Genomic DNA, 26,671 nt, shown 5'->3' on the forward strand with positions numbered 1-26,671 from the left:
GCCCACATTTGCCTTATAGAACCTGGTGTGCTCAGCCGTCTGTGGCCGAGAGTCATTTGTAAGCAGCGTACTCAGCTATAGGTTAGACTTTATCTATCTTTATTGTAGAGGTGGATGTAGGCCAAGCCTAGTTTAACAAGAGTATACTGATTGGCTCTAAGAATTCTGTCTCTAGTACCTATGTAGGCCCAACGGAACTGCCTGTCCGTGTAAGACCCATGTCCTATTGAGACCCTCTGGTGAAAGAGTGCTGACAAGCAGACTGGTAAATCTACAGTTGCTGGGAGAACCAGCAGCTTTACTTTTAGGTCAACCTTTCCCTGTGAGAGTATTGGTTCGTAGGTGACACAGCTTACAAGGGCTGCCAGCAGCCCAAAGAGTTCACTTATCCTTAAGAGGCCCTCAGGAATGTGAAGGGGGATCCTTGATGTCACTGAAGGGGCGGTGGGGGGGGGGGGGGGGAGGAGTGAAGGAAGAGGAGCCAGGAGGAAGCAGAGCTAGAGTTTGTTAGATTTTCAATGTAAAGTTTAAATTTTGTATTTGTGTTGGTGTGCGTGGCAGTGTACGTGTGGTGATCTGATGACAACCCTCAGAAGTTGGTTTTCTTTTCACCACGTGGATCCCAGATCACCCCCAGGTTGTCAAGCTTGGCTCCTAACACCCTTACCCCCCCTTTTTTTCCTATTTCTTTCTTTCTTTTTTAAAAATGTATTTATTTATTAAACGTGAGTACAAACACACCAGAAGAGAGCATCAGATCCCATTACAGATGGTTGTGAGCCACCATGTGTTTGCTGGGACTCAAACTCAGGACCTCTCTGGAAGAGCAGCCAGTGTTTTTAACCGCTGAGCCATCTCTCCAGCCCCCACCCTTACCCCTTGAGTAATCTCATCGGCCCCAGTAACACGTTAGGCCTTGAAATTCCCACCATTTAATAGCACCAAAAGACAGACTATGCTTCCGACAAAAAAAAAAAAAAAAAAAAAAAAAACCTTTGGGAAACATTTATCAACAACACCAACACAGAGCTTGAGTCAAGTTATTCTGTGTTTGGCGTATCTACTGGATTTTGAGCACTTTGGCTGTGCTAAATAATTATACAATAACAAGAACTAAGGTATGTTTCAAACATTGTATTAATACCAACGGGGTGGATACCCTAATAGTCTAATTTAGGGCTCTGCCTTTGATAGCTATCTCTTTTATTTCTGTACCACAAGTTTATTCCTCCTGGAGCAGGAAAACACCCCAAAGAATCCAGGAACTCAGATGTGGGAAGCCGCCCCCACATTCGCCGTTACAAGATGGCGCTGACAGCTGTGTTCTAAGTGGTAAACAAATAATCTGCGCATGTGCCAAAGGTAGTTCTCCACCCCATGTGCTCTGCCTTCCCCGTGACTACAACTCGGCCATGGGCTGCAGCCAATCAGGGAGTGATACGTCCTAGGCGAAGGATAACTCCCCTTAAGAGGGACGGGGTTTCGCTTTCGCTTTGGGCTTGGGGCTTGCATTCTTACTCCTGAAGATGTAAGCAATAAAGTTTTGCCGCAGAAGATTCTGGTTTGTTGTGTTCTTCCTGGCCGGTCGTGAGAACGCGTGTAAGACTCAGAGACAAAGCAGATCTTCTCCTAGCATCAGCTGAGACTTTTTGATGTTTGCATTTGTGTTTAACCAGTGTCTCAGTCAGGGTAATTGCTGTGATAAAACAGCATGACCAAAAGCAACTTGGGGAAGAAAGGGTTTATATGGCTTACTCTTCCACATCTAGTCCATCCTTAAAGAAGAAAGTCAGGACAGGAACTAGAAGCATGGTAGGAACCTGGAAGCAGGAGTTGATGCAGAGGCCATGGAGGGCTGCTGCTTACTGGCTTGCTCAACCTGCTTTTCTTTTCTTTTTCTTTCCTTTTTTTTTTTTTTTTTTTTTTTTTGGTTTTTCTAGACAGGGTTTCTCTGTATAGCTCTGGCTGTCCTGGAACTCACTTTGTAGACCAGGCTGGCCTAGAACTTAGAAATCTGCCTGCCTCTGCCTCCCGAGTGCTGGGATAAAAGGCGTGCACCACCACGCCTGACTTCTCAGCCTGCTTTGTTATAGAACTCAGAACCACCAGCCCAAGGGAGGGACCCACAAAGCGCTGGACCCTTCCCTATCAATCACTAATTAAGACTATGCCCTACAGAAATTCATGCTTAGAACTTGATCCTTATGAAGGCATTTTCTTAATTGAGATTCCCTCTCAGATGACTTTAGCTTGGGTCAAGCTGACATAAAACTAGCTGGCATAATCAACCAGCTTGGGGTGGGAGAAAAATTGTATGTAGGCCCTCTGGCTAAGGATACTAAATGTTCATAAAATAACTTTGAACCTATTTGAGTAATGTCATATTACGAGAATTTTCAGTTATTCAGAAAAGTCAGAGAAGCCTGAAGGGACAATTAACAGACCTATCACTTGGATTCACTAGTTGTTGCATTTGCTTTAGCTACACAGAAATGTTTTTGAAGCCAGCAGAGATAAAAGCATTTGCTGCCAAGTCCGAAGAACTTTTTTTTTTCTTTTTTCCTGTTTTGTTTTTTAAGACAGGGCCACTCTATGTAGAGCAGACTGGCCTTGAACTCAGAAATCTACCTGCCTTCACTTCCGAGTGCTGAGACACACAGCACGGCACCACCACTGCCCAGCAATTTGATCTGTGAGCTGGTATGTGCTTGCCACCCCAGCTCTTGGTAGGAGAGCGGCAGGTGGACGAGAATGGTGTTCAGGATTGTCTTTGGCTGTATAAAAGTTCTGACCAGCCTGAGCTATATGAGACCTCATCTTAAAAACAAAAACCAACTCTGTCCCTGAGTCCAATTTAGGCATTCATAAATCTAGAATGTAGCCCGTGTTATTTTTGACAGGTTGCTGGAGACCATCAGTCGAGGCAAATTTAAACCTGAGGTTGTGAAGAAGTGGGAGAAAGCAAGGCTTGAAGGGTTGATTGGTCAGTTGGGTCTGCAAGTGGCCTCAGATAGGTAGAAGCCAAGGATGACACCAAATGCCCTACCATGCACGAGGCCAGGTATTGGGGAGGCTTACACAGGAAGACCTTAAATTACAGGCCTGCGTGGGCTTACCCAGCTAGATAGTGAGGCCCTGGTTCAAGCAAAACAACCCAATACTCTTTTCCCCAAGTTACCAGGTCCCAAAATGTCAGTAAGTGCTAGGCAGATGTGAAGGCCATTTTTGTCAACTTGACATCAGGAATCAAAACTCCAAAATGGATGGGCCCACCAGTGATGGATTTCTGCTTAATTAAACCATTTGATATGGATCTTTGAGGTAAAAAAAATATACCTTTAATCCAGACCTTTTGAGGTGGGAAGAGACACGGTTAATGTGGATCTTCTGAGGTAGGAAGACATACCTTTAATCTGGGGCACACTTGTTGGCAGCTTATTTAAAGGACACGGAATAAGGAAGTTTTTGCTCTTTGCTGTCTCACTAGCAAGTCCATTCCTTCACTCACATTATAGCCTGCTTGAGATTCCAGCGTATGCTGAAGACCAGATGAGACATTCAGCTTTCAGTACTGAACAACTACTGAATTCCTGGACCTTCTGTGGGTAGACAGCCATTGCTGGACTAACTTGATCAAAGCCTGTGAGGTATTCTAATACATACTCTTTCCATATGTATATATTCATTTTGTAAGTTCTGTTCCTCTAGAGAACAGAAAAAAAAAAACAAACCAAAAAAAACCAGGCGTGTCACCAAGGAAACGGAAGTGTTCCATACTGTCACTCCAGCCTCCTTCCCTATCACACCCTTCCTTGTTCCTGTCAGCCTCCACGATCAAACATTAAACACAACAAAAGCTAATCTTCTCTCAGTGATCTCCAGGCTGGCTGCATCTCTACTGAAATTAGCCCTCTCTTCGGTCTGTGACTACGTTGCTCCTGCCAAGAATGTCATCTGAGACAAGCATTTTAATTTGAGCAGGCACATATCAATCTTATTTTGAAAAAAAAAAAAAAAGTGCCAATGGAATCCCAAAGAGCACAGCGAACTAAGAGCCGTGCTGCAGGTTTGGAGTGCGCAAAGGGCTTTCCAATAACGTCTTGTAATTCGACCTGGCAACACTCTGGCAGGAGGCTTATTACAATGCGGCAGTGCTACAGCACTCGAGGAACCAGGTCGGTGACCGCCTGGATCCAGACACTGGGTTAAAGGAGGGAAGGAGACCCAGACGAAGCTTCAGGTCCCGTATTTCACTTCCCCTCAAACCAAACCATCCCGGACGTTTTCTTTTTCTCTCTTTCCTTGCCCACAGCCAAACAGATCCTCAATAGGCGATCTTAACTGGAACCAGAGTCGCACGGATTCTCGTGCGATCGTGGGAAGTCTTGGCTTGCAGCCTCGCGAGGAGCCCGGGGTGACTTCTAGAGCAGCGGCTGCAGCTAGGCCAAGGCTAGGTGTTTGCAGCAGCCACCCTCAGCAGGTGTTCGCAGGAGGCCCTGAGCTTTGCAAGCTGAGCCTAGTTCCTCAGCCACTGCGCAGTGCGGCGTACAGCAAGGCGGTGTGTCTTCAAGGGAGCATGGGGGAGCCTATCCATATTTTTAAAGGGCTCGCGTCCTGCAGTCCAAAGCTGCTGCTCCGCAGGAAAGTGCACCTGCGCGGCGCACGGTCATGTGACCTAGCCTCCTGCATCTCCGCAGCTAGCCAGGCAGCTACCCGAGACAGCAGACGTAAGGTCCCAGGACAAAGAGTCAGGATAGCTCCTGGAAGCCGTCCTCCCGTGCAAGAGTAAATACCAACGCCCGCTACTCTCCGTTCGTCTTCCCGACCCTGCTCCGCTTGTAAGAGAGGCCGGCTCTACGCCAGGCCCGCGGCTCCCCAGCGTGTACCTCGCCGCTCCGGGTGCGCGCCCCACCCTCCAGGTGAGCAGCGCCAGGCCCCGCCCCCGCCGCCAGGGCCCGCCTCCCACCCGCGCCTGCGCAGTGCGTCCGGCGGCGCCGGGCGCCGGGGCGGCGCGGCCGTCGCAGTTCGGCGGGCGCAGTGCGCGTGCGCCGTGGCGGCCGGGGGGCGGGCGGCGGCCGCGGCGAGGAGCGGGGGTGGGGAGGCGCCGTCTGGCTCGGGCTGGGCCGGCGGGGAGCACGAGCGAACCACGGCGGCCCCGTGGGCAGCCTCGGTGGCCGACAGGTGAGACGCGCGTGGGGCTGGCTGCAGGGCCGTGAGGGGGGAAGCGAGTGGGCCTCTCACGGCGCGCGGACCCAGGTGAGCATAGCCCGCGGGGCCCCGGGCGCATTGTCCGCGGGCGGCGCCCCTCAGCGCCCCCTGCCGGCCGGGCTCGGTGGGGCCGGGGCGCGGCGGGCTGGGGCCGGGGCGTGCGCGAGTTCCTTTGTTCGTCGCCCCCGCCCGGTCCCCGCCGCCCCCGCCAACATGGCGCTCGCGGGGTCCCTGCCCCAGCCCCGCGGCCGCTTCCCGCGCGCTTTGTTCCGTGCCGGGCGGGGGGCGGGGGCGGGGGCATTGCGTAACCGGGCGGGGGAGGGGCGTGGCGGGACCCCCGCGACGGGTCATCCCGGTGACGCCCTGCCTGGGGGGCTCGGGGCGCGGGCCTGCGTGACCTTGGGTTTGCCTCCCCGAATGCGCCCGATAGATGTGCGGTGCGGATACTGCGCAGCGCCGGGGGTCGCGGTCCCTGGCGGCTTCCTGCACGGATGGTGCGTTCTGGGCCTTTCCGGGAGGCGGGGGGTGTCGGGTTGAGAAATGGCTTCAGTCATCCACGACGTTGCCTGCGCATCTCAAAGTTTGTTTACGCAATTGTTTTTATATTGATTTGGTTTCGATGGTCTATGAATTGGGTTTCGGGTTTTGTAAGGATTTTTCTCTCTGTGTGTGTGTGTGTGTGTGCGCGCGCGCGTGCAGTCTTACTTCTGGTTTAAAGGCTTGTTTATTTATCGTGTACATCCAAAAGCAATACAAGATTCGTTCAAGTGTTGTAAAGGATTTTAGTGTGACTAGCGAGAAAGATGGTATCCGTATCGAAATGCGAATGCCTCACTAACTTTCCTTGGAATTTTCTGGAAGAAGCTGCAGCCTGAAAGGATTGATGGAGAGTAATTGCCTTCTGCATAGCTTTTGTTAGAGAGTGAAAATGAAACCGGATCTTAGACGTTTTTTTACCTATACATCCTGAGCGCACTTCTGAGGTGGTGAAATTTTGGAAAGATAGAAGAGGCACATCTTTAGCCTTTTTAACCCCTTCAGTATTAGTTAATGGGTGAACACGATTTACAGGATGTCCGTTATCAGATTTGGTAATTGTGTATTAACGTAGCCTGCTATGTTTATAAAAACGTGTAGTGTTTCTCTCAATAAGTAAAACGAAATTAGCTTTAAAATCCTACTTTGACATGCCTAAGAAATGGATCAAGCAAAAGGCTTTCAGTCTAAGTGAATTTGTATGAGGTCTCCTGTACTCTAGACTGGCCTTGCGCCACTCTCCTTTTTCCGCCTGGAGTACAATCGAGTGAGGGGCTGTCTTTTTATACTTAGGATTTTTGAAATATATGTGTGTGGATGTTTTGTCTGCATATTTGTCTGTGTACCACATGTGTGTCTGGTGCTCAAGGAGTCCAGAAGAGGGCTCTGAACTCCCGGGACTGGAGTTAGACAATGGGAGTGCTGGGAATCAAACACGGGTCCTTTGGAAGAACAGCCAGTGAGTGCTCTTAACCGCTGAGCCATGCTTAAGGTTTTTTAAAAATAGATTTTCACTATGGAATTTCTCTAGTCAAGCCCACTTTAGTGTTCAAAGGAGGTGCTTTAAGCCTTTCTGGGATAGCTAAGCTCTGATGCTGCCCATCTCTTACATAGGATAGGGTGGTCACCCTTCACCAGGCCTAGTAACAGGATTGTAACCCTAGTTGTTGAGGAGGGTTGGAAGTTTAAGGACAGCTTGTATAATTTAAGGTCCTGTTTCAAAAAGTCAGAAGTCTGTGGTAGAGCAGTTGTCCTGCACATACATGTTGGACTCCAGGTTTTGCCTCCTAGTACAACAAACTACCTACCATGTAAACGTTCCTTAAATAGAATAGGTTGTTTTAGGGAATGAAGGCATTTCTTTCATGTTGTGGATACACCCCCAGCATGTGCCCCCAATCTGTGGATAGAGGCTGGGTGGCTGTTTAGGTAGTGTCTTTAATTGCCAGCTCCAGAGCAAACAGCAGTCTGAGGCGGTATGCTCGGCCAGCCCTGTGCCTGAGGCCCTGCCGGTCTGTCATTCTGAGGGATGAGGTGCCCTCTTCTTCTCTCCTTAGGATCACATTTCACATTTTCATTTTGGGAACTCTGAAAAATACTGCTCTTAGTGAGCCTGGGACTTCCTTTTATGGGGCAGTAGAGGGCTGAAGACAAAGGATGAAAGGGAGCTGTGGCCTGAACGTTGCTTCCCTCGAAAAGTGGAAGCCGGGAAAATCCCATAGGAAAACAGCTAGTTCCACATCCAGTCACTTCTGGATGGCGTTCGCCGAGGATCAAAACTGAGTGAGAGCACCTCACTGAGGGACTCTTGTCCTGTGGATTGAACTGGCCTGTTGGGGAAATGTGGTTGTCTTTGATTTTTCTGAAGGTCAGATAACAACTTAGTTTCAGTTTGGATAGCTTCCATAGGAGTGACTCCGTTTTGATCTCTGAGCTGGAAGACCATGGCTTCTGGACTTTTTCTGACTGTGTCCTTACGATGTCTCTCAGCTGTGTCCTCCCACTAGAGAATGGTAATGTGGGGTTGATGTGATTTGTGTGTGCTGCTTTGTTTTGTGGGTGGTCCAAAATTTCACCCTTAAACCATTTGTAAGAGTTAGTGTCCTGGAAAAACTTTTTTGTAGAGTTTGATCTTTGGGGCAGCTAACACGGTTTGGACTGACTTATTTGCAGCACTTTTTTTTCCTACTGTGTTAGAAAAAACATGAAGGGAGCCAGGCATGGCACACACCTGTAATCCCAATACTGAGGGATGGAGGAGGCAGGTGGATGAAAGTTTCAAGCAACACAGACCTATAGTGGAGAATTTGGAGGTTGGAAATGATATCTGCATGCACATTAGTAGAACCTCAGTTTGATAGAGGATATTTAAAAACGGGTATTTTATTTTCAGCCAAACGTCTGTTTTTCTAGCTGCTTTGTTGAGTTTGGAAGCCTGGTGTTGTGTAAAACATTGTTCAGTACCTTCTTCTCTGGGTGAAGCTCACCTCTGCAGCAGTGGACATTGACCTGGAGGGGAGACTTTAGAGCCTTCAGCCCCTGAGCTGCAGCCTGGGAGGAAGGCTGTCTTTCTCCAAACTTTATTGACTTGTAGAGTTCCTTCCTCGGTGTAGTTCCAGAACCACCGCTGGACAAGTCAGTGTCGATCCCTTCCCCTTCCTTCCCAGCTTTGCCACAGTTAACTAGGGTCAGTTTTGTCTGCGCCATGAAGTTAAACAGCTCGCTTGGAAGTGTCTTCATACTGAATGTCGTTTAAGTTGTTTTTACTGGGTACCTAATTTAAAATAGTCCCTAGTCAAAGTTAGAGAGATTGCTCAGCTGTTAAGAGCACTTCTGCTTTTGCAGAGGACTCCTCTCTGGTTCCCTGCAGCCATACGCTAGCAAACAGATTTGTAGTTCCAGTTCTAGGGACTTCATTGCCCTCTTCTGGCCTCCATGGGCATTGCTTGCACATGGTGCACATATACATACATACATACACACACACACACACACACACACACACACACACATATATACAGGCAAAACATCCATGAATGTAAGATAGAAATAAATCTTTTAAAAAAATAGCAGGACTAAAGTAAATAATGAGTTTGTCTGTACAATCTAATAGTGTATAGAGAAGTCATAGTTATGGTTATAGTGATGGGTTTATGTGCCCAAGAGCATCTGCGAAGAGGATGGTGTGCAGTAGGAAAGAAGAGTTGAGGTGGTGGGTGGGACAGAGTTGACATTGGTAGCAGTTAATAGTCTTCAGGGAGAGGAATTTATGCATTCATTCATGCTTTGAATTCCAGCTGAAAGTCAGTGGATGTTACCTTTACTCCCTGGAGGCCCTAGTACCTTATCAGGAGCAGGCCAGAGTTCACTATAGTTCATTCTTGGTGCACAGTAACTCCAGTGGACATTGAGATGTAATAACACCTGTGTATCATGTGTCAGATACTTATATGAGAACAAATTTGGGGCCAGATTTTGAATACTGTATTTTACATGAATGTAGTTGGTATTTATAGTAGACTTTTGTTAGTATTATTCAAGACTGTGTTTCACTGTGTGTGGGACATTGAACCATGCCAGGAAACTTGGTGAAGTAGAGCCGTTTTGAGAACCCAGTATCCTCCTGAGACGCTAGGTGCCTCCCTGCTCCCAGCCAGATTCCTGGCCTAGAACACGCAATTATTCTCCCCATGGAGGTCATGTAGCCCAAAACTGGTTCCTCTATGCTGATGAGGTACCTAGAGATTCTGGAGGTTTAGCCAATCAGCTTCCCTTCCTGGACATTCCTCCCTGCAAAATTTCTGGTCCACCCTGAGAAGTTGGTATGCATCCATTTTCCATGATGAACAGTCAGTTAATGGTATGGATAAACATGGACTGTCTCTTCCATCAAAACCTCCCGTGGGGAGAAGGCCTCTCTGCGCTTCCAGACACCTGCCTGCCATCACTGATGAGCTAAGCTGGAGTGCCCTGGTTGTTGTTCTCAGCCCTCAGTCGCAGCCCGTGGGTCCCCAGTCCTTCATTCTTGACTCTTCTGTGCAGCACCCCACTGGTGACTGGGTGCTGGGGGTCAGGGAACCCCAATTTCGGCCTGCCCCATCTTAGATTTTGTTCTCCCCCCCCCCCCAACCCCAACCCCTGTTTAGGTAGTCTCAACACTACCCTAAAGCCCAGCACCAGATGGCGGTGTACAGGGAGACTCGGGCAGCAAGCACTCCCTGCATTTTGCCTCCCTGTGTTTTTAACCACTGAGCCACCCCCCCCCCCTTTTTTTTAAAGTCAGCATCTCTCGTAGTCCAGGCTAGACTACCATGTTCTGTCCAACACCTCAGCTGTGAGGCAGAACGTGGACCCCCAGCTGTGTAGCCCTTGCTTATCTGGGACTCTCTCTGTGGAACAGGCTGGCCTTGAACTCAGAAATCTGCCTGCCACCTGGCACCCAAGTGCTGGGGCTAAAGGAAGCCTCCACATGTTGTCAGGTGCTTAATTTTTTAGGACAGGAAACCATATTATTAACATAGGACCAGGACTAGATTTATGTTGTAGAGCACCATGAAAGGTGGGTGGAACTCTTAATTAGAGTGTCGATGAAGTCAGCTGAAGCTGAGAAGTTGGTCTGGACTCACCAGCATGTTCATGTCATTTTGAAGTAGATCTAGTCAGTGTGGGCATTAGTCACATTTTGGCACAGTAAGAGAAAAAACAAAGGTTGTTTTTTTTCTAAGTACTGAGGATCAGGCTTTGTGATGAACAAGGCCTTGAGACTAGTAAGTATTTAAACAAAATACTTTAATATATCTTTAAAGTTTTTTTTTTTTTTCAAGATTCATTCATTTTATGTATGAGTTCTCTATCTGCATGTACACTTGCGTGCCAGAAGAGGGCATCAGAGCCCATTATAATTGTAAGTCACCATGTTGCTGGGAATTGAACTCAGGACCTCTGGAAGAGCAGCCAGTGTTTTTAACCACTGAGCCATCCCTCTCCCAACCCCCTTTTTTAAAAGTTAGGATCTCTCATAGTCCAGGCTAGACTCAAACATGTGTTCCTCCTGCCTACACTTCCCAAGTGCTGAGAGTGTTGGATTCCAGGTTTACAGTCCCATGTCTGTAGTTTTGGCCTGTGGTCATTTTATTGTAAAATTCAGGCTTTATGTCTTACATTGGGTTTGTCAGTCTCACTGTATACTGACATTGCTACAACTAGCTTGATTTGGGTCCTGACCCAGGTAATAGGGAAAGAATATTTTTTTTCCCTACTTGTGATGGTTCCTGGGATTTGTCACCATGACAGAATTGACAGTCACCTGGGAGAAAGGCTCTGAGCTTTGTGCAAGATGATCTTAATGAAGTTACTTGCTGTGGGGAGACCCACACACTGCAGCTGGCATGGGTTCCTGACTGAGATCTTGGACTGTAGAAAAGAAAAAAGAAAAAAGGGAACAGAGAGCAGATGCATTCATCTCTGGTTCCTGATTGTGGGTCACGGGGCCCTGTGGCCAGCAGCTTCAGCCTCCTGCTACCTTGATTTGCGTTTATTCCCTTGAACTCTGAGCCAGATAAACCTTCCTCCCTCAAGTCGCTGTGTCAGGATATTATTCTATCACAGCGGCAGACCAGAAGCTGTGGTGTCAGGATATTATTCTATCACAGCAGCAGACCAGAAGCTGTGGTACTCTGCAGTAGTCTTTTTTCTTGTATGTGTGTGAGGTTTACTTAGCTTTCATCTCAATTGTACACTCCTGGAATTTTTTTGTAATATATCCAGTGTTTTAATCACACAGTTCTTTTCTTCAGCTTGTCCCAACTTGAGAGCATAGTGGGCCTTCACTTGATATGTGTGTTAATGTTAGACATGTGAGTTTTTCTTTTCTACCGGGAGATGTCTAGGGTTCAAGTTTAGTTTCCTCCCCAATGCTTATGTAGTTTTAGCACCTGTGGTTGGGAGTGGAGTTTAGGGCCTCTCGGCTCTGTTCTGTCCTTGCTACTGCTACTGTCCCGCGTCCGTTGAACTGACTTGGGTCATACATACACTTTGATGCTCTGGAATCAAGGTTAGTACTTTCAGGTTTCACATTGAATTCATCTTTTTTTCTTTGATGTTGAAATGTGTAGTCTTAGCAACATCAGTGCAATTGCATTCCCCCGAATTGCATATGTAGTCGTTTGGAAATAAAGTTAGTAGAACAGCTGTAGGCTCTGTGACTGACAGTTCTTTATGTCTTTATTAGAAACTTAACTACATCTGTTGTATTGTTGATATTCTGAACCAGAAAGCCATCTAAAAATATTAGCTGACTTGGTAAGATGACTCTGTAGTGTAAAAGCACTTGTTTAGGCAGACTTGACCACCTGAGCTCCATCCTTATGTCTCACAGTAGAAGGAAAAATAAGCTTCCACACATCATGAGACTGTCGTGAGAACACACACACACACACACACACACAAATAAATAAGTAAAAGCTCCCTTGAAAAAATTTCAGTTGTGGTATAAGTTTGGTTTATTTGCATTAAATTCTTGCTTAGTCTTTACCAGTTCATATAATATTTTTAATGTTTGGCTTTTTGAGACAGGGTCTCATGACCCTCTTGGCTTAGTTCCTCAAATTCTGGGATTGCAGACCTGGCCACTTCGTGATGCCTGTTTTAATTTTCTTACTGTGTTTCTGTTTGCTTCGCCCCCCCCCCCCCCCCAACAGATCCCTGTGAACATTAATGTAATTCAGAATTCAGAACAGTTTTCAGAAGTCATAGTGCAATCTCTGTTGGTATGTCATCTGTCCTGCCTGTCCCAGTAATATGTTTCTGTTCCTTTAGTGTTTGAGTTTTGAAAATAGAAAATAGCACATGTTTTAATTTCCTTCTTTTATGCCATGAGTTGCTTGATGTCAACGATTCTGGGGACCCATGGTGAAGTCTTGGTACTGCTTCAGTGTTTTGTGGAGCAATGGATTGTTATCAGGTAGAAATGCTGTTTTTGCTTGCCTTCCATCCTGCTTTAGTGGCTCTTCACTTTGACCAACTTTTGTAGTTTGAGGTTCAACAGCAAAATTAGCATGACTCTCATTTTTTAAAAAAATTTTAAATCTAAAGATCTTTTAAAAAAAGATTTATTTTTATTTCCATAGAAATGTGTTTGTCTTATAGTGTATTTTTGTCATGTGTTTGTGGATCCTGGTGGAGACCAGAAGAGGGCATCACATCTCCTTAAGTTACCAGCAGTTGTGAGCTACCTTAAGGAGGTGCTGGGAACTGAACTTGGGCCCTCTGTAAGAGCAGCGCTGGCTCTTAGGTACTGAACCATCTCCTGGGTTCACTCTTACCATAGAACCCGACAACTCTGGCATACTAGTGTTTTGCTGTTTTGGTTTTTTTCCCTTTAAGTCTGGAATTTCCACTTTTTTTGTTTAAGGAAGTATGCTATGACTTTCCTTTGGCATATCCAAACTGACATTACTGTATGTGTACTCTTAGTAAGTAAAATAAGATTGGAACATGAGCCTGCAGGTTCTGCAGTAGTGTGGATCTGAGACCCCCTGTGCCTACCAAGTGATTCCTGTGTGGGTGGTTAGTGTACTGCATAGGTAGGTGGGCAGAAGGGTTATTACTCTTCTGGGCAGCAAAGGGCAGGATTTCATAACGCTACTCAGAGCAGTGTGGCGTTTACACTGTTTTCGGCCTCAGTTTGCACTGGTGGTTAAGCCGCCCGAGGGAAGCCTGTGTACCTTTCCTTCTGCCTTCTGAGGGGAAGATCAGGGATCTTGGTATTTGTTGCTTTTCTATTTAAAATTCCTTCTCTTCCTCTGGATGTTTTGCTCAGGCCTTACTTTGTTGGGTGTGAATTGGAGTGGAGATGTGTCTGGTGCATGCTATAGTCATGAGCAGGTTTCTGCAATTCTTCGTTTAGTCCTCAAAAGTAGTGTTACTTTGCTTGATAACATTGACTAGTTTTCTCAAGAAGGTTGAGTTCTAGAAAAGCAGAGATTGTTTGAGTTTTGCCCTTAATTACTTTTCTAGTTCACTCTCTAGGTTCTGAGTACAATGGCTAGAGTTAACTGTAAGGAACTCAAGGCTGTGAGTTTAAAGTTCTTAGTCCACTGTACAGGTATTCACCTTGTGCTGATGGTTGAGTGAACAATCACCGATTTTACTCCTTTTTTCAATGTTGGTAATTGACCCTGAGGGCCTCCAGGGCAATCACCACCTGTGCCTACACTTAGTTCGTGAGGTGGAGAGGCTAGAGGGTGCCTGGGTCAGAAACCAGTGCAGTGTGCTCAGCCATGGTGCTGCTTCTGCACACATGGGTCTTCAGCTGCTCTGCTTCACAACTGCAGTAGTGAGTGAAGTCTAACCCTGAAGCTACACTACGGTGGATGAGGGTATTGACTGGACAGCACCGAAACCTTAAAGTCAACTCCAATGAGTGGTGTGTGGTTCTCAGAGTCAGCTGAGCTGGAGACCTTGGGAGCTGTTGGGCCAGTGGGAGTGGCCTTTCTGGTCCAGCCTACAGTGACCTACCTCTGCTTCCTCCTTGTTGCCGAAAATCTCTAAATGCCCCTGCAATGAAAATACAACTCAATTAATATGAATACACGCTGTGCTCCCAGATTGGGCAGATCTACTATCTTTCCCATATGAGAGACCCTTAGAACTTGTGGTTTCTCCAGGCCACTTTCCTTCTTCTCCTTCTTCCCTTTGTCCTCTCCTCTTCTCTCCCCAAACCTTCAGCTCCACCTTCCCCTCTTTCTCTGCCCAATCACCGGCTCTAGCCTTTATTTTATACATTTAGGTGGGAAGAAGGTTTACAGGAAATCACCTGAGTGCTGACTCACAGGAAACGGAATTAACACCAAATATAATTAGCCCCAGGGCTATCCTCTGGCGTTTTTCTCACAGCCTGCCCCATCAGTCTTCTAGACATGTAATGAAGTGAGTTATCAGAAGATTGTACAGTCTTGCACTGTACAAACGAAAATCTGAGAGAAATTTGGCATAATTGTGAACAGAACATATACCCACAAAAGATGTATAAAGGTTTGTGTATTATACAAGGTGATTGACAGATACCCAAGCCCATGTTTTTGTACATCTCAGGTGTAGAGCTAATACACTGATGATGACATTCGTTTCTTTGACAGATTCTTGCTATGTAGCTAAGGCTGCTGTGTGGACCTTGCTGTGTAATCTAGGTTATCATCGAATTAGCAATCCTCCTACCTTAGCTTCCAAAATGCTAGAATTAAAGGCCTATGCTATATTTTACATTCTCTGTTCTGTATACTGTGTCAAGTGATAGTCTGGTTTCTGGTTACTTTAAGACTAAGTTAAGAAAAGCGTTCAAATGAGAAAAGCGTTCAAATGAGGGAATTACCAGGAACAGGAGGAAAGAGAGGCTAGGAGACATGAAAAATAGAGTTAAAAACAGGATCTAACCTGCAAGAGTAAAATTCTGGTGGCTGAAGTCCCAGGGCTTTTAGTGGGAAAGGCATCGTTGTGGCATTTCAAGTAGATTTTGGGGGACTAGAACAGGGAAGGCCCCCCTCTATCTGAGGGGTATGGGAATTTGAGCACAATTTCAGGGCAGATTAGAAAAGGAGAGACTAATATAAAAGCACTGTCTATTCCTGTGCTAAACAATGGCTGCCTGCATGCCTTTCTGTCCAGACAGGTCACTTATGGGAGAAAGGACCTTGCCTTACTGAGCAAGATCGTTCTTGTGTGTAGCAAATAAGGTACGAGACATACCCCCATGTTCTTCCTGAAAGGCATCTTGGTTTTCCTTAGGGGGAACTCTCATTCTCTCTCTCTCTCTAAACATTAACTCAGTATTACTTAATTTTGGACTTACCTGGCTTTCTTCTGAAAAATTCTTAACTGTAGTAGTGATGAAGTTAATTAGTTACACCTGAAATTTTGACCAGTTGCTGTGCATAGTAATCAGTCTACACAGTCTACAAACTCCAAATGATTGAAGATCTCCAGACTCTAATGTCTTTAGTGTGTAGCTGTCCATTCTAGCCCTACTGCTGAATTTCAGTGAGAATATCAGCTTCATCTTACTCCTTTTCGGATTTTGATACATTGTCTGGTGTAGTTCAGGTTGACCTTGAAGCCCTGACTCTCCTGCCTCTGTTTTCAGACTTGGCCACCCTTTGAATATCATTTTCTCAAACAAATTCTTAGGTTAAGTTTTTAGGTTCTTTATTCTCTTTTGATAACTGGTGTGTCTTAGGGTTTTGCTGCTGTGAACAGACACCATGACCAAGACAACTCTTTTTTAAATTATTTTTTTATTTTTATTTATTATATGTAAGTACACTGTAGCTGTCTTCAGACACTCCAGAAGAGGGCATCAGATTTTGTGACGGATGGTTGTGAGCCACCATGTGGTTGCTGGGATTTGAACTCAGGACCTTTGGAAGAGCAGTCAGTGCTCTTATCCGCTGAGCCATCTCTCCAGCTCCAAGACAACTCTTATAAGGACATTTAATTGGGGCTGGCTTACAGATTCAGACTATTATTATCAAGGTGGCAGCATGGCAGCATCCAGGCAGGTATGGTGCAGGAGGAGCTGAGAGTTCTACATCTTTATCTGAAGGCTGCTAGCAGAGTACTGGCTTCCAGGCAGCTAGGATGAGAGCCTGAAAACCCACACTCACAGTGACACACACCTACTCCAACAGGGCCACACCTTCTAATAATGCCACTCCCTGGGCTGAGTATATATCAGCCATCGTATTTTACTCCCTGGCCCCCAAAGGCTTGTTCAAGCATATGAGTTTGGGGGCCACACATAAACAACAGTATAATGCAAAATATATTTAGTCCAACCTCAAAAGTCTCCATAGTCTATAGCAGTCTCAACAATGTTAAAAGTCTGAAGTTCAAAATCTCTTCTGAGATTCATCCAATCACTTAACTGTAACCCTCAAAGCAAGACAGGAAACCAGCTGGGCAAACTCTAAACTCTGCATTTCCATGTCTGATGTCAAAGGGGTCGTCAGATCTTCAACTCCTTTTTCATCTTTGCTGACTGCAACCAACTTCTTTCTCCTGGGCTAGTTCCACTCCTTGTTAGCAACTTTCCTCAGTAGATAGTCCACAGCTCTGGCATCTCAAAGATCTTGGGGTCTCCAAGGTTACTTCAGTATTATAGCTTTTTGTTTCAATGTCTGGGATCAGCCTATCTTCTGGGCTCCTCCAAAAGGCAGGCATCACTTCTCCATCTTTGCCTTTTGTAGCACTCTAAGCTCAGGTTGATCCACTCCATTGCCGCTGCTGTTCTTGGTGATCATCCTATGGACATCTCCAATACGCTGGAGTCTTCTGCCACAACCAGGCTTCACCAATAGCCTCTTATAGGCTCTTTTCATGGTGCCAAGCCTCAACTCATTTTCATGACCCCTTCAGTCCTGGGCCATCAACTGCAACTGAGGCAGCATTTTCACCAATGGCCTTCCATGGTCTCTCACAACCCCTTCATGCTTTCAAAACCAGTACCACCTGGGTGACTTCCACATTACTAAGTACAGCTGCAGCACGAGGTACAATCTTGGCAATCTCTGGAACATAGCTTCTTTGTCCTCTCAGAAAACACTCCCCAGAAGATTTCACCTCAGTGATGCTGATCTCTAATAAATCACCACTAGCCAGTATCAGTTGTCCCAGTAGTCCCTTCTATTCTGTACTCTAAAGCCAGAGCCACGTGTGTGTCCAAAGCCACCAAGTTCTGCTGCTTGCTGGGGCTGGAACATGGCCCCCTTGTCCTATTACATTATCACCAGCTTTCAGTATTCCAACTCGTTCTTGGCCCAAGATTGGCTGTCCTGGGACTTGCTCTGTAGACTGACTTTGAATTCAAAGATCTGATGCCTGTCTCCTAAGGGCTGGGATTAAAGGTATAGGCCACCAAGCCTGGATTTAAGTTTTTCTTCACGTAGAATTTGTGTTTAGGCTGGCCTTGACCTCAGAGATCTGCTTGCCTCCTGGGATTAAAGGCTTGTACTACCATGCCTGGACCTAAATTTAGCTTAAACTTGGGGTGGGATCTTGCCTTAAGATCACAACTCCCTTAATTCTATTTAATATCCTTGAATACAGGATTCCGCTCCATTTCCCTTCCTGGTGCCCCTTTAATACATGAACCATATATGTTATATTTTTCCTTTCTCAGCCTGTTTGGCTTGTTTAAAATGTTCTTCATGAGATTTAACCAGAGAACAAAGTCCATGATGGGCGTTTCTGAGACTTCCTTTATCAATGCAATCTGAGTCTCTTCTCCTTAGCCTCAGGCAGACTCTTCAGACTAGAGCAAAAAGTACTCATCTTCACCAAAACACCACAAAAACAGCTTCTAGGCCAGACAAACAGAAACTCTTCACTGAAGCCTCTTGGCCAGGTCTGTACAATTCAGATCACACTCTGTAACAAAGTCTTCTATATCCCTTCTAGGATAGCCCATTAAGCCCTATTTATAAGGACAACATTTAATTGGGGCTGGCTTACAGGTTCAGAGGTTCAGTCCATTGTCAAGGTGGGAGCATGGCAGCATCCAGGCAGGCATGGTGCAGGAGGAGCTGAGAGTTCTACATCTTCATCTTAAGGCTGCTAGGAAAATACTGGCTTCTAGGCAGCTAAGATGAGGCTTTACAGGGCCACACCTTCTAATAGTGCCACTCCCTGGGCTGAGCATATATAAACCATCACAAGGTGGTACTTTATTTATTTTATTATTAGAGAAAGTGAACTAAAGGCTATGGAATCTTTCCTTCATCTTAACTGACCCCCCCGCCCCCCAGCCCCAAAGATGTGAAAAAGTATCTTGTCTCATCCAGCAGGACCCAGTTATTCGTGGGTAAACCGCAAACCTGCAAGAGAAATGGGGGGGGGGGGAGACTAAGGAGGATTCCTGTCAAGATCTCAGTTCATTAGGCTGAAAAGCCAGGTTATAAGCACACAGCTAGGGGAAATAGGGAGGGGCTGAGGGGGAATTAACAAAGAACAAAGAGGCAGGCATCTGGGGACTTGAAGGCCAAATCCTATAGGCGGGAGGCACTGAGTCTTATCTCTGGAATGTAGATTCCTCCTTAACAGTCCGGGGTGTCAAGCTGGGCTCAGCACATAACTCATGTCCTTGGAAGTCTTGGGAGTCAGGAAGAGATAAGGAAGAGAGGACTATAATTCAGCTTTTTAGGGTCTTTGGTGCCAGGAAGAGAGGGAGGAGGAGATGACCTGCTCCTTAACACAAAGCCGTTTGGCTTATTAGGGTGGGAAACTGCGAAAGGCTTACTTTCTTATGGTATGGTCTCCCAACAGTATCTAGTAGATATTTCCATTAGTTATGAAGCACATCTGTTCTAGAAGTTTGACTCCTTCTTAAAGAGAGTCATAGAACTGAACATGGAGGGTGTTAATAGCATCAAAAGGTTTGGGTGTGTTGTGACCCAAAATGTTCAGAGAACAGTGAATGAATCTGAGGCATTTGACAGTACTCCCCTGTGTTGTCTGTTACAGCTTTGACTGTGTTGTAGTCTGGTACTGTACTTTTGTTCTTGGGGTTTAGCCAACCCCAGTGTCCAATTGCTGTCTTTGCTCAGATTAGAGCTGCTGTAGTTAGGAGTCACAGTGTTTTCACTGTATATACAAAAATTTCTGTTCTTCAGAAAACAAAGACATTATTTTCCTACTGTTATTTCTTAGCTTGTAAGTATCAAACCAGTGTAGCTTTGTATTGTATTTTTGACCTTTAAAGTTGCTGTTTGAAAGGATTTATTAAAAAATGATTAAGCAAATTTTGATTTAGAATTAGGACAGAACTTCAAACATTCTGAATTGGCCCAATTCTTTGTACTGTTCTTTCGTGTGATGGTGCATTCTTTTTTCTTCTTTTAAAGATTTATTTATTTAATGTATATGAGTACACTGTCACTGTCTTAAGACACACCAGAAGAAGGCATCAGATTCTATTACAGATGGTTGTGAGCCACCATGTGGTTGCTGGGAATTGAACTCAGGACCTCTGGAAGAGCAATCAGTGCTCTTTACCACTGAGCCATCTCTCCAGCCCCCAGGAAGTGCATTCTTATTAGCATGAAAATTTGTTTTAATTTTTATTAATAAAATCAGAGTCTACCAAATAGTTGTTCTGAAGTAAATTTCTTTGTGACTCTTCAATAAATGTAATTTGTATACTTCTATATTTTTATCATCAGGGTTATGTAAAATTTCTCTTGCAAAAGTTGAGGAAGTCCTGAGACACACCTTAACGTCTCTGCTCCTTGCGTCATTGTGGTTTCATAATTCACTAAGTAGCCACAGAGAAAGTACAGTCTTTTATGATTATAGCTTTGTGTCAGAAAAGGATACAAAGGACCAGCCAGAGGAGGTCCTCAGAGTAAAGTTGTGAGGGCATCCTCCTGTGGAGTCAGGTCAGATGACTCCTGGCACAGCCATACACTAGTATATGGAGTGCTGTCAGTCAGCAGAGCTCACATGACCCCGTGTGTCCACAGACTACTGATGGTTCATGTGTCATCTTGATTGGTTGAGTAATTGGTATCTCCTTTCCCTAGATGTCTGCCTGCTGTCTGGGGCTCAAAACTGCAGTCTCCAATCCCTCGGTTGGTCGCTCTGTGTGGCCAGCCCCCCTTCCCAATCATATTACTGTTAATTATCTGGGCACTCACCTTGACTCTGAGACAGTCTCATCCTTGGAAGTTTCAGGATATAGAGGAACTTTCTGAGGATCTGCATAAAGGCTGCTAGCTTTGGTGTGCCATCGATAATTCCGCTTCTCCAGGGTAGCTGAGAACTCAACCCTGACTTGCACCGTGGTCATTGGTGCTTGGGTGCCTGGTGCCTTTGGCACAGGTCTGTTTGCTAGAATAGCAGGTTAGTAGCTGACACAATTGGTGGGGTTTAGGTGTTTTGAGGTCTACAGCATGCAGAGAGGGTTGGTAAGATCTGGGGTGGCTTTTCAGAGTCAGCTGCACTGTGTTGTGTCTTCCTGGGGAAAGGGGTGCTATATTTCAGAAGGAAGGTTTTAAAAAAAATCGAGTGTAGCTGTTTCTACTGTCTGGATTTGTGGTCATTGACAAAATTTGGTATCTGTGGGTTTAGACCAAGGGATAATTTTGCTTAAATTGTTAAGAGTGTTTTGGGCTTTGAAGAACTTAGATACTACTTAAAAGTTTATGACAGCCAAGTTTTTCAACAACTTGAAGTACTTTCTTTAGTCATGCAAGTGATCTATCATGGGGTACTCCATCCGTTGATCACGTTAACTTTGATGTACAGAGGCCTTTATTTAGGCTTAGATAGTGTATGTTAGAACAGTTTTACTTGGGATTTCTAGTAAGTGTTATTTTATTCCCAAGAAGGTTCTGAATTGCAATTCTCAGAATTACAGACTCTAAAGCCATTGACCCACTGACCCTTTTTGCTTGACTTCTGTTCTTCAAAGTGGGCTCTCACCCAGCCTGGCACCTGGACTTAGGTGACTTTGTCTCAGAGTAACTGTCCTTTTATGGTGGGAAGTTTCAAGAATGTTGGGAAAACTGAAATGAGCAGGCAAATATCTGTATATGGCTTTTTCCAGATTCTGCTTGGCACATGTTATAATGTGCATTTGGAGGTCAGAGGAGAAGTTTGGAGTTGCTTCTCTCCTTCCAGTCTTATTTTGGTTCTGGTTCAGCCTGCCGGACTTGTGCAGCACATGCCTGTACCCACTGAACCATTTGGCAGGCTCTGTTTTGTTAGTTTTTTTAATATTGTATTAGGAATAATGGAATTGAGATGTAGTTCACGTGATAAGAGTGCACATATAGCATGCATGAGGCCCTGGCCTCCTTCCTTTTTTCTCATTATAAAACCAGATGTGGTGCCCATCTATGTTTTCAGCACTGGGAGGTGTGGAGGGAGGAGGATCAGAGGTTCAAATGCATCCTGGGCTACATGAGATGCTGTCTCAAAAAAAAAAAAAAAATCTTATGGTAAATGACACACCTTAAAACTCAGTATCTGTGCTGCAGAGCCAGTTCCAAACTCAGCTTCCACTGCTGAGTTTCTTCATCAAGTTTGCAAGACAACTGCTTTTACACTGAGATATCTTGCTGGCCTCTTTACTGAATTTTCCCTTTTCAAGTTTGTTAGCATATACTAATTATACTCAGTGGTGCTCCATTATGGTGCTTTTATACCTGGTTATGAGGTATTGATTGTACTGGTCCCCATTACCTCTTTCCATCTCTCCTGCCCTTGCCTGCTTGCCCCCTTTCTCAGCCAGCTCCTTGTCCACTTTCCGTGTCATTTATTTACATGTATTTTTTTTTTAATAACTTACTGATTTTATTTAGGGTTAGGTTACCTAAAGGAGTATGGATGAAGGGTCATTTTCAGGAGTATGTCCAACTTACCAGTGGCTGCATCACTGAAGAACACTCCCTCTCCAACATGAACTACCTAGAGATGCTCAGATTCCTTAAGCTGAAAGGCCTGAGCTCCACACCCTTGTGGTATAGCTGATTGGCCCAGTCTTGTGCAGATTTTAGGCAGACAGCTGCTAAAATTCAAGAGTGAGACAGCCATGTTATATCTAGAAGTGTTCTGTAGCTCCCCTCTTCTTCCCATTCTCTCCGCTGCAGCAGTTCCTTGAGCTGCAGAGGGAGTGATAAAGATGCCCTATTTAAAACTGGGTGTGGTGATGCATGCCTTCAATCCCAGCACTTGGGAGGCAGGCAGGTGGATCTCTCAGTTGTCCAGCCTGGTCTACAGAGCCCAGGACCTCCAGGGCAACTCAGAAATCCTGTCTGGAATAAAGAGAAAAGAAAAGGTGTTCTTTCTAGGGTGAGCATTGGCATGCGTGTGTTCTTCCCAGCACTTTGATGGTTACAGTCTCTGGGGCAACTAGTCCTTCAAGAAGCAACTGACCAGAGCTGACATCATCACTGTTAGGAGGCATTAGGTTAGCGCCAGGCTTTTGCAACTTTGCACAGTAACAGCAGGTGGTTCCCTACCTGTGTTGGTTTTGTTTTTAAAGTAGGGTCTGTATCCTTGACTGGCTTGGCACTCTGCACTGGGAAGAGTTGAAATTACTCTCCCGTGGTTCAAGTGGATAGGTTCTCTCTTCATCAAGGTGTTGTTGGCTGTGTACTTTACCTTCTATCACCAGAGATTTCAAAAGCTGCTTAGATTGCAGGCGCCGTGGCACTTCTAAGACAAACACGTTGTTCTTTGTAAATGAGTGCCGAGCCTAAGAACATTACTCTCAACTTCTTGTCCGACTTTAACTGGATGCCCCTTTTCATGTAAATGTGTTTGATAATGTATGTTCTTCCTGCCATGCTAGAACAAACAGGTTATTTTTCTCTGTCACCGAGTGTGGGCTTTTTCTTCAAACCTCATGGACACTGACTGTAGGTTGGTTTTACAGTTTAGTTGGTTCTGACACTGTCTACATGGAGTTGTAGTATCAGATCCTGGAGACACAAACACTTCATGCCGAGTTGTGAGTCTAGGTTGTCATCTTTGTAACCCATAGGCTGTGCTTTATTAAGTTTGATGATTTTTTTTCGAATACCTTGGACCTCAGGAAAGGTGTGTATTTACGATATTTTTGGTTTATTACAAAGGCCCTCTGGGATACCTACCATTGTTCTCACCTACATGGAAACTCTGAAGAGAGTTGTTTTAGTGAGCCTTCCTTACGTGGCAGGATTGGGTACACTGTTGGCCGTTGGTGGCTGAGTTTGCAACCCTTTTTCCCTCTCTGGAAGTTTGGGTTACAGGTGGAAAATTCTAAGCTTCTCATTTGGCAATTACCATTGACATGTGGTGTTTTTTGGTTGTTAGTACTCCTGTGTACACATTATTCATGAGAGAGAGGACCTGGTGTTAAGATTTTGCTTCAGCAATGACCAAATTTCTTCTTAAAAACAGTGTTGGTGATAGCAGTTGGCAGAGTCTTTTCATGTCCCTTCTCCACACATGGTAATTGCTGCTTGTTATTTTAGACTCAGGTTGTCCTGATACTTGAGCACCTCCTGCCTTACCCTCTTGTGAGTGCTCAGATTATCGGTGGCCCAAACCATCAGGCCTGATGTCTGAGAAATTGAAATGCCCATTTCTTAACCTCTGTGATACAATATCTGTCATTGGTTTAGGTGTGCCCGCCCCACTCACACAGCTCAGGCTTGCCTCGAGGGCTTTGTCCTGCCTCTGCATCTTCAGTGCCAGGTCAGAGGCACGCTCTACCATGCCTGCTTATGTGCGTGTTTGTTTATGGTAGAGCATTTATTTCAGTGAGGTCTATGACCTTGATCAGGGTATTGTATTTTGCTGGCCTTTTCAGTTTCCAGTTGATGCTTCCGTGGTGATGCAGGCGTGGCTTCTGCGGCATGCTGTGTGGAAGGCATGAAAGAGCCCACGGAAAGCACAGTACTCAGTCGGGTTTGCTATGCTGTGCCCACTCAGTACAGTGCATTTTTATGCCAATTCAGCATCTTATAAATGATCTTTGGGATAATTATTGAAGGATAATCTTGTTTGGAAATTAACCTCCTGAGAACTATATTAAAGATCAGTAACCATCGTGGGTGGGCAGTTAGCTTCAATTAACAAAGATGGACTTCCAGAAGAGAGAGAATCTCCCCCAACTCTGTATTACTGTGAAAGGTTTTGTGTGTTGGTGAATATTTTCTATAGTCACTGTATCTTGTGCATGTTTTGAGTCTCCGATCGTTTGACCCTAGCTTGTAGAGTGAAGGGTCAGCTGTGAGTACTTAACTGATTTCCTGAGTGTGTTCTCACCATAGTCAGGGTCCTGGTCGCATGTGTAGGGAGAGAGAGTAGGTAACCTAAGAACCTTTCTGTTGTCTGGTCTCCATTTCTTACCTTATTTTTGTTGTTGTTAAATGTATATGTGGGTGTATTGCTTTCCTTTATGCATTTCCACCATAGCTGGAGGAGCCATAAAAGGGTGTCAGATACATTGGAACTGGAGTTACAGATGGCTATGAGCTATATGTGATGTGGATGCTATGAATTTAACCGAGGAAGATCAGGCTGTGCTCTTGATCACTGATCCACCTCTCCAGCCGCCTGATCCTTTTTAGCAACGTGGCAGTAATCTCCACTTGGTGACTTTCCTGGAGCACTGGGGTAGGGAGGAGCATCTGCTATCCTAGAAACGACTGCATTTGTTTAATTTTTTTTTCTTTACTAAACTAACCACCATAATAAGATAACTTAAAGATGATCTGTGTCTCTAGAAAACTTGAATGAATTAAATTAGTTCAGTCAAAAGAGCAGTTCTACTTTCAGAATGCTGTTCTTTATCTGACTTTTCAAAGCACTCATTGTCTTGGCGAGGGGACTGCATTTCCTGATGGTTTTAAACAGGAGTTGGGAGGAGCCTAGACTGATGGTTCCTCTGGAAGATAAGAAAGAATGTTGCATTGTTACCAACGTGGCTGGCCTATGAAAGACTAATCTGAATGCCGTGTATCAATGTGGAAACAGAATTTTTATGGATTGGGAACAAAAAAAATCATAAGGCAAGACATTTTCAAGTATATTGGTGGAAATATCAGGTAGGCAAGCTACAGCAAAGATGGTAATCTGTTACAAGTTTCAAGTACTCTATGAAGACTTTCTGTATGTATATTCCAAAAGGTTTTACATCGTGAGGAAGCTAGGTCAGACACTTAGGGGGACTGTGAGTGGTCTGTAAAGGGACTAAAGCTACTCAAGATAGAACTTGGCATTTTGGCTCTTTCCACAATCATGAAGTTGTAATTAGTCAGCAGTAGGTGTGGCTTTTTTTTTCTAGGAACTTTACTGCACATTATTTTGCGGTAAAAGGTCCTTGTCATGTAAAGCAGACATAGCTTTCGTATCTCGTCCAGCAGTCCCCTGGGAAGATGAGGATGGGAGGATCCCCAGCAGCTCATGGGGTCAGGCACAGCTAAAGAAGACAGACAGGGCAGGGTGAAGACTGATGGACACTCCAGGCTGCCCTCAGATTTCTGCACCCCTGTTCTGCATGCTCGTAAACAATGTATATACACACGACAACAGAAAACAGAAGACCCGTGCTTCAAGTCCTCAGTTTCTCTTAAAGGTTTGTTAAATTCAACTTCAAATAGCAACAGAAAATGTTGCCATGATAGTTGAAACCTAGTGAGAAGGACACACACACACTTCAGAAAACCTTGGGAGGCAGAGGCTGGTATGTCTCTGAGTTTGAGGCCAGCAAGGGCTGGTTATACAGAAAGATCCTGTCAAACAAACAAACAAAAAAAAGATTTGCTTTTATTTTATGTGTAGTGGGTGCTTTGCCTTCCTGTGTGTGTACCATGTGTCTACCTGGTCCCAAGGTCAGAGGAGAGTGTCAAATCTCTTGGAATTGTAGCTTCTGCATTGTAGCCTCTGAGTTGGTGCTGGAACTTAAGCCTGGCTCTTCTGCTATTTTCCAGCCCCAGGAGTTGGCCTTTAAAGTTGTGATACACTGCATCAAGTTTATTATATGCTGAGGATGCTCTAGTGATGAAATTCACTAGAGGAAGGTTAGAATTGGCTGAACTAATGACAGGGCTGAGCCTGAGGGCCTCAGGACAGTGCCTCAGTGGGAAGTCCTTTGTAGTGCACAGCAAGCCTGTGTGCTGGGTTCTGGCTAGTAGTAGTAGTGCTGAATGCTGCTCAGGTTACATACAAGAGAGTTGAACATGACAGAAGAGCTTGAATGTCTTGCCTTCAAGTTTAGTGCTTTATCTGTAAGCACAGCAGAAGGGGAGCTGGGCCACGGGCAGGAAGGCTGGGGGAAACTAAATACAGCAGGGAGGACCTAGTGGGTTGTGATGTCCTTGTAATCTCAGCTAGAGACTGAATAACGCCATGGAGTGGTAATGATACACAGAACTCTGAAATTGTT

General features: G+C 45.3%; 1 protein-coding gene and 1 long non-coding RNA gene across 8 annotated transcripts in view; one reads left to right on the plus strand and one right to left on the minus strand.

The window, feature by feature from the left end:
* Positions 1 to 1,928: 1,928 nt before the first annotated feature.
* Positions 1,929 to 4,918, minus strand: 9430083A17Rik (RIKEN cDNA 9430083A17 gene). Its single transcript, NR_029463.1, has one exon. It is a non-coding gene; the product is annotated as an RIKEN cDNA 9430083A17 gene (long non-coding RNA).
* Positions 2,125 to 26,671, plus strand: part of Spin1 (spindlin 1) — a 54,629-nt gene continuing 30,082 nt past the window's right edge. For 2 of the 7 annotated variants that reach the window (NM_146043.4, NM_001283030.1), the window contains exon 1: positions 5,071 to 5,181. The gene's annotated coding sequence lies outside the window, so the exon portion shown is untranslated. Of the gene's footprint in view, positions 4,920 to 5,070; positions 5,257 to 5,508; positions 5,703 to 5,737; positions 5,789 to 6,514; positions 25,862 to 26,671 lie in introns of those variants that run through there. The other 5 variants (XM_006516894.4, NM_001283028.1, XM_006516893.4 and 2 more) reach the window with 5 other exon arrangements.

This window comes from Mus musculus, chromosome 13 (assembly GCF_000001635.26).
Source record: "Mus musculus strain C57BL/6J chromosome 13, GRCm38.p6 C57BL/6J".
NCBI classification, from domain to species: domain Eukaryota; kingdom Metazoa; phylum Chordata; class Mammalia; order Rodentia; family Muridae; genus Mus; species Mus musculus.